Source organism: Etheostoma spectabile, chromosome 13 (assembly GCF_008692095.1).
Source record: "Etheostoma spectabile isolate EspeVRDwgs_2016 chromosome 13, UIUC_Espe_1.0, whole genome shotgun sequence".
In the NCBI taxonomy this organism is placed as follows: Eukaryota; Metazoa; Chordata; class Actinopteri; order Perciformes; family Percidae; genus Etheostoma; species Etheostoma spectabile.
In genome coordinates this window covers 17439026-17448394 of record NC_045745.1, presented here as the reverse complement: position 1 = coordinate 17448394, position 9369 = coordinate 17439026, and the positions used below count along the sequence as shown (strand labels likewise).

Genomic DNA, 9369 nt, shown 5'->3' with positions numbered 1-9369 from the left:
TACATACATACATACATACATACATACATTCATTATTTGTATTCTGCATTGGTTCTATGAAGTAACAGTAATAATTTTCTTTTTTATAATTAATTACACACACAGAAAGCACAATCATTTGTGGATTGACTGCAGTATTGTACAATTTTGTATATTCAGCCAACCTATTTCTGATACTAGTTATGCATGAACATTTTGTGTGCTAATTGATGCATTTTATCTGTCAGCGACTATAGCTTTTAGCTTAATACATGACAAGACAGAGTGAAAAGTGCAGATGAATAGTAAGAGGTAGAAGGAGTAAGAGAGCCTCACAACCAATCAGGAAAGGGAAATGATAAAGATAATGAGCTAGAAAGTGAAGATAAGTTTGATAGAGACACAGAAAGTGGCAACAAGATGCAGCTTAAAAATGTTCAACCACCAGCAGCTGGATCACAGTAATTTCTCCCCTCTCTTGGCTTCTCAGACTGACAGACGCAGAAAGCTTGACAAACTGGAAGGCTGAACAACAGGCAGCGATACTCTGACCAAGCAAACTGAAACATAGAGCTCACTTGTTACTGTGCGCCAAATTATCCAGTCAATATTCTGGACAGGCAAGGATGAACTACTAAGCAATAACAGCTGACCACCAACCCTTAAGCATGACGTGATTGTCAAGTTAGAAGAGGTGAATGTAGGCTGACACGTGGGTGACGTAGTACATGATTTACATGTTATGGAGCCCAATATAATTACAACAAATAGACGAATATATAGATAGATCAGTCACACAGGGACACCAAATTGTTGAAACTCAGTTTGAAACATGAATCAACCGGTGCATACGGGAAGGTTTAATTAAAGTGACAAATGTGGAGTAAGAAATAAGTGAGCTTACCAGACCTCTGTAGCTCACTCCTCATCTCTGCTTGAGGCTAGCTGCTTGAAGCTACATTAGCTCGTATAACAGACCTGATTCTCAAACCTAACTGTTGTTGGTTGGGTTGCATTATGGGTAATGTAGGCAAATCTAGGTTTCAACCAGGAAGAGGAATGATGAATGAAAAAGATGACATCCATGTCAGTCGTGAGTTTGACAGTGTTGTAGAAATGTAAAGCTAAATCGGTGCAGTACTCTTTTAACGGACGTGTTTTGGAACCCTACTGAAGAGAGGAACATAACAGAAAGGGTTAAAGTTCGATCTAGCAAAAAAATAACACCCAAACTATCAATCAGAAAACTTCCAGCTGTAAGAAATATCAAAATAAATTAAAGACAAGTTGGAGGAAGATAAAAAATCAAAGTCTCTCCTCTCAAAGTTTAGTAACATATTTAGAATTTCTTAAAAATATCATTGTTACTGACATAATAAGGCTATTAACTTACTTAAACATTATGCAATGGAGAAAGAAAACAAATTCCTCCGGCAACAACAGACCGGCACAAGAAGTTTACAGGGAATGAATTGTATGGCCGGAATCTGTGTACTGTGCTGTTTTTTTTTTCTGCCGGATGAGGATATTTGTGTATTTACGGTTTCCTGGAGGAAACTGTGGGCTCAGTGTATGCTCTGTGCGCGTGTCTGAGAGAGAGAGAGAGAGAGAGAGAGAGAGAGAGAGAGAGAGAGAGAGAGAACACGCATGTCAATAAGTCAGTATGCAACTCTCCGGCTCTCAGAAGAGGGTAACTTGCGCTGAAGACAAAAAGAGACAATCGTTGTGTTTTTGTGCTCATTGTGTGTCCATCTGTTTGTTCATTTAATTTGGTTCTTTTTTTGTGGATGCTTGCCCCAAAGGATGTACTGTTGCGGGATCCTTCAGGATTTTGTGGACCTTTTTTTAACATTTGGACGCAACACTTCTATTTATCTTTTGTCAAAAGTGTTTCCCCGTTTGTTTAATTTTCTCCCCTCCCATGGTATTTCCTGCTTTTAAGTGTTTTTCTGACACCGACCTTGCGTCCGGATGAGTGCGCTCCGCTGGCACCGGCTCTCTGCGCTCTGGAAGAACTGGATGTTCAACCAGGAACCAGCAGAAGAGCAGGACCAGATCTCAGAAACCCCAGGGCATGAAGCAGAGCCCCAGAGAAAGGAAGGGTACCCACTCAAGGATCCCAACTCAGACGAGTTTAAGAGCCCAAACTTGGATTACAAGAACCAGCAATCTAAAATTCTGAACTCGGTTCCTGAGATCCAAAAGTCTGATTTACTAAAAGGGAGCCGCTCTGAGCCGGGCTCCCAGGTCTCAAACAGTGAGGAACAATCCTCAAGGTGTTTCCACAGACTTGAAGGTTGTGGGTGCAAATCCCATCAAAACTACTATTCTGAGGAGGGTTTTCACTGTGTACTGCAGGTGGATAACGGAAGTGAGGGGGACGACAGTTTTCTGCAGAGAGAAGAATCCCAACGGAGGTCCAGGCGGCGCTTCAGGAGGGTCAACCCCAGGGGAGAGCGGGAACTCATCACAGACGGCCAGGAACCCGGCGGCTACAACACGGTAAGAGTGACACCATTACTAGTATCACAGTACAATGACAAGACTTTTTTCCCCACTTCATCTTAACTTTTAGTTTAATGTGACATGGTAATAAATGTGCATAGTATGAACTTATCCGAACCCAATTACATGTTATGCCCCTCACCGAACATACTGTACATAGCTAGTTTTTTTAAAGGGTAGGTTCTTAAAATAAATCCTTGGTAGAATTTTAAGGTCTCAAAAAGTATGACTTTCTGAAACCTGCTGACATCCTGACTAATTAGTGCTTTTATCTCAGCAGTGACAGATCACAGACAGACAGACAGACAGACAGACAGACAGACAGACAGACAGACGATTGGAAAGTCTCCTCAGCTTCTACTTGTCTAATCCTACACTTGTCTTGCTATAATACTGACTACCAGCATGGTATGGTTTAAATGTGCAAAGATCAACCTTTTCTGTGTTGCGATGAAGATTTAAAAGTACTGGTGGAAAAAGCTTTTTCACATTTTATAATTAATGTCCTTAATTAACCTTATTGACAATGTCTTTAAACGCTCACAAAGAACAACAACTCAAAAACGTTATGTCACCAACATTTTTGATACCATTTAAGTGATGTATTTTTAGAGTAAAACAAACTAGGTCTCTTAAGGCCACGTGTGTGTGTGCGTGTGCGTGTGCGTGCGCGTGCGCGTGTGCGTGTGGTCTCCCTCCTTCTGATATGATCACTCGGGCAAGCTGAGTGTCAGTTAGTTTTGACTAATCACTAGAAGCCACGCTTTGCCAGGCACAGTCACAAAGATACACACACACAGCCCTTAGCTCACACACACTTTTCCCAGCTCATGTAAAGCTCCCTTGGGTGTTACAAAGGGGCTTAATGGAGAGATTAAAATGTCCTCTGTTGACCCTACGTGGCTCTGTAGTCTCTTTGTGATTGTTCCACTTTTTTAAATTTCATCTCTTGCCTTCAGCATCACCAAATTATTTTTCGACAACATTTATTATGTAAAGGCTAAGCACTGTGATGTGCTAGCGCAGCACTAAGATGCAGGACAAAAACAAGTTGAACAGTGTGAATGTCATAGAAGCTATAGATAATTTTGTTAGTCCTGCATTTAATTTGATCAAGACTGGAGGGCAGGCTGAACTCAAGACACATTTGGCAAAAACAAAACATCCCTACAAGGGATCATAGTTCCATGACATGTATTCTACTCTGGTCATTGTAAAGTGACTAAATGGAGGCCTTGACATGCTCACTTTTCTTTTATTGAATGAGACTACAGATTAGAAACATATCATATGCCAGCCTTTACTCTCACCATACACAGACCGTTTGCATTCTGTCCCTTTATGACCGTAAGTTGTTTCTTTCTCTTCCTTTTTTAATGTTTTTTCTGATGTCATGTGTCTTTAGGATTATTACAACAACCAGTTAGGACAGATTCCTAAAATGAATCTTTCTCTGCATGTAGGTCTTTCTCTGCTCCATCATTTTGTCTTGCAGTGTCTTCACATCTATCAGGTTTTTTGTTGTTGTTGATATGTCTAGCGGACGTGTGTGTTTGTGTGCGTGGATGTGTATGTGAGTCACTTCTACAGGCACCTGTTGTTTAGACACAGGCAGTGTTGGGGAAAAGCGGGTAATTGTGAGGCTGCCACACACATATGCACATTCTTCTTTCAACCAACACTGTGGGTGGCAGATAGGAAGGGGACCAACTGTGGAATAAACAGATGCATACTGGGACCAACAACATACTGGTTACCAAATGGAAGTAAAGTTGCTTAGTTTTCCCATTTAAACCTGACTGGATTGAGACGGGTTTGAGACGACTCTCAAACTGCTATCGCTCTGACCATCTAGTGTACTGTTGGTGGTTAGGTGACACACACAAGCGCCAACAGTCAATTTCCCCACAAAGTCTGTTATAGCAGAGTGTTCTAGAGGGAACAAATACATCATCAGTGAAATGCTGAATTGGCATGGTCCAAGATTGCGCAATAGAAAAAAAAAAAATTGATTTACAATCAAAATGTTGTACTGTGCAAAAAAAAGGGAGAAAATTAAAAAATGAGTAAAAAAATAAATGGACATTAGCAGTAAATTGAGAAACGTATTTTTAAATTTTCTGAGTGTTATTTTTATTTACTTCGTACCTTTTTGATATTAATGAACGTGCGTTACATTCAAGCCATTGCTAAATGAGTTGCTATGAAGCTAATTAAGACTGTCAGCTCCACACAGCTCTCTCTGTATTTCTCAGTATGGCTATGTTCAGAAGATTGTGTTGCCCGGTGACTTTCCTGTAGGGGAGCTTGAGTGAAGATAATTGCCCTTCTGAATAGTCCCTTTTGTTTTTTTAATCCTCCGTGTCCTCCTTGGTTACAAGCATCTGCATGGAGGCGTGAGCACCATCGTATAAGGCTTGTATCATGTGGATGCTACGACGGTGTTGTTGTTATTACTTAGAATTCCTCATGGGAGCAACAGAAACTATGCACCATAGATTTAAGGGGGTCGCCCGTTTGTGATGATATAATGGTAATAGATGGATGTTTCATAGATTACAAATTAATATTGTTCACTCACACACACACACACACACACACACACACACACACACACAAAGAGAACCGTTTTTTCTGGCGGTGGATCAGAGGATGTTGTTTAGAGACCTTATTGAACCATAATAACATCAGTAATCCATTATCACTGGTGTGCACCAGTGTCTGGTCTCTCTCTCTCTCCCTCTCTCTCTCTTTCCCTCTCTTAATGTCTCTCTCTGAAGTGAATGAATGTTCCTGGCGCTATGAATTGAGAAGAGTCCTAAAAATGGTGCAGGGATACGAAGAATATTTAGCATCGTTTTTTATCTTGAGCAGAGAATAAACGACAGCACAACCTACAAATCACACCAATGAGTAGGCTACTTGTTCTTGATTTTCAGAAACGAATGACAAAAGACAACTGCCGTTTAGATCAAGGTTACTTTTTTTATTTTAGTTGACTTCTTTTCTTCTCTGCAATAGCTCTTGATGTGATTGTTTCTCATTGATCCAGAAACCTTATACCTGTTCCAAGAGTGCCCGAGACAAAGGATCTTGAGCATTCTCTCACTATCATGACAGACCACTGGGATTCACTAATGACTCATACCACACACACACACACACACACACACACACACACACACACACACTGCACAGAAATAGACATATGCACAGAAAGAAAGTCACTTCATTAAGACATCAGATGCCTCACTGTTTTTTCCTTTCTCTCAGTGGACAAGCCCAGATAGATACATGAACCCATCAACTCATTTGCCTTGCAGGGGAAACCTGCTGGAAGGGCTTTTACAGCCAAGCTACTCATACCAGACCTGATCATCAATTTAACATGATGCAGGTTCAGCCATCTGCACAGGATAGTTCAGCATGCACAACACTGGAATAAAACCTCCAAGGAATGATGCTATGCTTTCTTAGTGATCCAAGTTGTGCTAAATTCAAATTTTTCATACATTGTATTTTAGAGACAAGCCGGTGCACCTGCACCATGTGAATATAGATACACTATTCTGCTGCGTGAGGCCCTGTCTCTTTTAAGTAGCTAGATTTTTCCTGCACATGCTTAGGGGAAACATGTCGAGCATGAAGCAGCATCCTCTCTGCTGTTCTGAAGCAATCTAGTGTCGGTACACACCGGAAACACCACGTCTCTTGCAACGTCTGTGGTTAGCAAACTTCCTGTGTTATAAGTCAAAACGTCTGCTACTTTTTTCCTTCCAAAAACCTTAGCATTTGTTTCTTCTCTCTGGCTAACCTGGGACACACGTGAGTTAAGTGTGAACACCTGTATTCCTATTTTAAAGCCTCAGCAATCTGTGAACATCTAACATGAAAGCTAGGTCGGCAAAATTTCTAAAATTACACTCTTTTTATTGTAGACATATCCTGCTTGCCCACATTAGGTAGGTAATGTGTTTAGTCACTGGACATTTCTGTACACAGGAACCAACAAATCACACAAAACTTATTCCTTAACAGCAGTAAGCAAGTGACCCAAAGACAGCTTAACCATTCATTTTTTATTACTATCCTTTAAAATATTATATTTGTTTTCTCATTCCCACCCATTACTTAAAGTCTAAGGAGGACGCTGTGTACTGTCGGGGTTTTACTAATCTATAGACACCACGTTTCACTTCTCGGATTGCTCAAGTCCCGCTGGAAATTCCTCCGAATGTCCCTCACATTCGTCCAGATGTCCGCTACCTTGTGCTTTACTTGTGGTGCCATTTTAAACTCTTATATATCTTTCCTTAGCTCTGTAATATGCAACGTTGCAGTTAAGTAAGTTATGTTAAATTAAACACACATAAGGAAATCGATGCATGCCCACAAAGTTACGTAACACTGCAAAGTCCTGAAGTCCCCAGGACACTAAATGCTTACCAGCACCATCATTTTGCTGGATCTAACAAGCAAGGAAGTTTGTGTGTAAAGCTTGAGAACAGCTACTAAATGGATTTTGGTGGTGAGGTTGTTGTCAAGTACTGTTTCCAAGATCAAAAATGAACTCCCAATCTTACGAATTAAGCTTCTTTTACTTGAAACCTTCTTAATGTTTTGGTTCTTTCATTATTGTAACTACATAGATATAAAAGCTCACAGGTCTTGTTTTGGTGCATGCAGTTTTAAGACTTTAACTGTACTTCCATTTTTTACTCTTACCTCATATAATACCAGTTTATTTTTAGGGAGCCATTAGCAGCGACTTCACCTTGATGATTCTGTCCTTGGTGGTATCACATTTGCTCAATTTGATGAGCTTGTGCTCGTCATGCAGTCACATTACTCAAGTTACTCTCACGTCACTGCTTACATTCAGGTTAAATCTAAGGTTGCGGTCATCATTTAGTGGGCAAGTCATAGGTGTGACTCATACAAATGCTTTGTCATAACCCTGTCAACCTGATGTGGGGAGGTATTCTGAATCATCTTTCAACCTCCCCTCAGGTTTGATAATTATACAAACTTGCTTTGTATCACACAATTCTGTTCACTTTGACATGGCCTGGGAATTTTGTCTCTACCACTTTGGCAGATGTCATTGGTTGTTCCGAGCCTCCCTCTGTTTAAAGGGCTGGTAAACAGTGAACATGTCTGGGAAGTCTGTGGAGCTCCATCCACTGTGGTGGTTTGTTGAAAAAGTCAATTTCCTGTGCTGATTGTGTTGGAATGAACTCACTGGTGTTGGTCAGTTTTATAGAGTTTTGCTTGGCATCATGTAACAAAGAAGTTGTTAACATTCCCGTAATTTTCCTGGATTCATTTTCATTGTCATTAGTGTGTGTGTGTGTGTGTGTGTGTGTGCATGTTTTTGAAAATCTGGCACTTGTGCTGTGCATGTCAGTGTTTGGGTGTGTCTGTTTTTAAGTACTTTTTTATAGTAATTTCCAGCTGTGTTTAAATGTGAATACATACAGTTTGCAGGTTTTATGTGTGCCTGTCTTGCTGTTCACCTTACTCGGACTTCTGCAGAGCTTACACTTGCGCTGCTTATGTTTTAAATCCCATTGCTGCTTTAATGTATCTAGTCCATTCCTGAGCTCATCTGGTCTCATTCTATCAGAATGCAGGTGGGGCCAGCCAAACCCAAGGGGCCTCTAGCCAGCTCTGCCACTGCTAGACCAAGCAGGGCCCCCAGGGAGAGATAGGGAGCCAGGAAGAAGGGGAAAGGAAAAGAATAAGAAAGGCCATGAGAACAAGAAATGTGTATCTTTTCACTCAGAAAATCATGCAACTGTAAGGAGGGCTGGATTATTACCGCAATCATTATTACCCTTATTGACTTATTGGATATTTAACCATGGTAATGATAGTTTTTAGTTTTTTTGATGCAAATCATGTGCATTTTCAATATGCACATAAAAACCACCCGCATTGAAACACTGGAGATTTATTTAAAGAAAAAAAGAAAAAAATATAACAACAAATTTGGCTGAGGTGGAAAAGGTGTATAAAAAAAGGTGTATCTATAAAAGCAAAATGCAACTGCTTTTTGTCAAATAGTAACATATTCAAATTCTTAATAACAGTCATCAGGACTAACAATGAAAAACCCATCAACATTCAGATGCCTCAGCATCCATCCAAGAAATTAAACTGTGACTTGGCAATGCCACTTTATTTTGATCTAGATTTCCTGTACCTCTTTCCTATTTCACTATTTCCTATTTCTTTCCTTTCATTCTCTGATGTATAGTGAATTGGGGATCCCACGAGAATAACCTTTTTAAAAAATCCAAGAGGAGAGGAAGGAAGGACAGAATGAAGGCGGAGAAGTAGAAGATGAGTTGGTGGGAAAGGGATTGGAGATTAGAAAGCAAAAGTGACAATTATATAAAATGTAACATACACATTAGTGAAATTAATGTCTTTCAAGGACTCATAGGAAATGAGTGAAGGAGCGATAAGGAAAGATGGATGTGGGCTCTGAAGGACCAAGGGATTGAGGGAGGAGAAAGGAGGGTGAAATGAAGACAATAGGGGTTGACAGGTAATGAAAATGAGTGGGGGTACAGCAGAAGGGGTGATGGGGCATGGGGATGGAGGGATGGGGCAAAAAGGTGAAGGTTGTGGGAAGGTCAGATGGCGATTTAATTGGAGGCAGGAAGGAGGGGGTGAGAGAAATACAGGGTCAAGAGGGGTTAAGACAGAAGAGCAAGGAAAGCAAGGGAGGTCGGTCAGAGGATAAGGTAGTGGAGGAAGGGATCTAACTGGGGTTGATCGTACTTGCAAGAAAGGCGTAACATTATTTTAACTTGCTCTGACCATCAGTGAGGCAGATTTAAATGCCTCAAGACTAGGGCTGCTTATTGTTCAAACCTT

The 9369-nt window shown here is 40.6% G+C and overlaps 1 protein-coding gene across 1 annotated transcript in view; it reads left to right on the top strand.

Annotated features, from left to right (window-relative positions):
• The window catches only part of LOC116701023 (rap guanine nucleotide exchange factor 6), a 63531-nt gene extending 61050 nt beyond the window's left edge, over positions 1 to 2481 (top strand). The window contains exon 6 of the mRNA XM_032534556.1: positions 2338 to 2481. The gene's annotated coding sequence lies outside the window, so the exon portion shown is untranslated. The remainder of the gene's footprint in view (positions 1 to 2337) is intronic.
• Positions 2482 to 9369: the final 6888 nt, after the last annotated feature.